This window comes from Gavialis gangeticus, unplaced genomic scaffold, assembly GCF_001723915.1.
Source record: "Gavialis gangeticus isolate Ggan-Ray unplaced genomic scaffold, GavGan_comp1, whole genome shotgun sequence".
In the NCBI taxonomy this organism is placed as follows: Eukaryota; Metazoa; Chordata; order Crocodylia; family Gavialidae; genus Gavialis; species Gavialis gangeticus.
In genome coordinates, this window is record NW_017729016.1 from 17,255,832 (window position 1) to 17,257,219 (window position 1,388).

The 1,388-nt window shown below is 59.6% G+C and overlaps 1 protein-coding gene across 3 annotated transcripts in view; it reads right to left on the reverse strand.

Annotated features, from left to right (window-relative positions):
- The window catches only part of MAD1L1 (MAD1 mitotic arrest deficient like 1), a 582,466-nt gene extending 581,527 nt beyond the window's left edge, over positions 1-939 (reverse strand). For all 3 annotated transcript variants that reach the window (XM_019512951.1, XM_019512948.1, XM_019512952.1), the window contains exon 1: positions 855-939. The gene's annotated coding sequence lies outside the window, so the exon portion shown is untranslated. The remainder of the gene's footprint in view (positions 1-854) is intronic.
- Between the last annotated feature and the right edge of the window lie 449 nt (positions 940-1,388).

The following is a 1,388-nucleotide window of genomic DNA, read 5'->3' on the forward strand; positions in this document are numbered from 1 at the left end:
GGGGGGGGGGTTGGTTTGTTTGGAGGGGCAGGGCACAGCCGTGCAGTGCATTAGAGCAGCAGCTCTCAACCATTTTTGTACCAAGACCCATTGGTAAACATTTGCTGGTCAGTCTTGACCCAGTGCCACCTGCCCCCAGACCCCCCATGCGTGGTGGGGGCAGAGGTCCTGAGTGGCTCCTCACAGGCTGGAGCTCTCCCAGCCGGCAGGGGAAATCCCACCATTTCCCAAGTTTTTGTCCACTTGTAGTTTGTTCGCAATTATTTCTTAGGTTCTTGAGACCCACTCTTGGGTCGCACCCCACGGGTTGAGAAACGCTGCGTTACAGAACCATCCTGGAGCCCCTCCAGCAGGCACCGGGTCAGGGAGGGTACAGCCGTGCAGTGCACTGCAGGAACAAGCTGATGCCCCTTCAACAGGTACGGGGGGGGGGCATGCTGGGGTCACTTCAACATGCCCAGGTGGGGCTGGGCAGGGCGGGCAGAGCCGTGCAGTGCATTAGGGGAACATGCTACACTGGCACGGGGGGAGGGGGGACCGCATGCAGTGCACTGGGGGGCTGCGCTGGGGTCACTTCACCAGGCACCCGTGGGGTTGGGTGGGGAGCACGCTGCACTGGCTCTGGGGGGTCCATGCTGGGGTCACTGCACCTGGCACAGACGTGCAGCGCACACTGCAGGAACAAACTACACTGGAAGGGGGGGTATTGGGGGGCCCAGCTGTGCAGTGCACCCGGGTCATTGCACCAGGCGCCGGGGGGCGGGGCACAGCCGTGCAGTGTACTGAGGAAACACGCTGCACTAGCTCGCTGGGATAGCAGGAGGCCCCACGCCCCGGCCCGGCCCCGCGCTCACCCGCCGCCGCTGCAGTCTCCGGCTTGGATCTCCCTCCTTGGTCCGGCGCCGAGATCCCACGAGAACTCGCCTCCAGCTCCCGCGAGATCTCGGGCGCCCTCTACCGTAATGCTGGGATGAGGGTCGTTCGAGCGCTCTCAGCCTACCGTAATACTGAGAGTATACGCGACTTAATTCCCAAAGCGACCACTCTAAGGGGAAGGGCGGGGGAGGCGGTCTCCCTGCAGCATCATACAAGGGAGATCAAGCGCTTTTATTACAGGGAGGAAGAAAAACGGCTAGATTCAAGCGCTGTGATGCAGGAGATGAGGTCAAGCCTCCAGCTTGGCAGCAGAGGTCCCATGCGCCCAAAGGCAAGTCATTTGGCTGCTCAGTGCTTGGCCTCAGATCACCTGCATTTGGTCCATGAGCGACTCCAACAAGCTTTGCTGTGACTTCAAGAAAGCAGCCCTGTGACATGGAAACTTTCAGGCCACATGCACGCAATTGGGCAACATAAATTTGGTAACAAAAAAAAAAAAAAAAAAAAAAAAA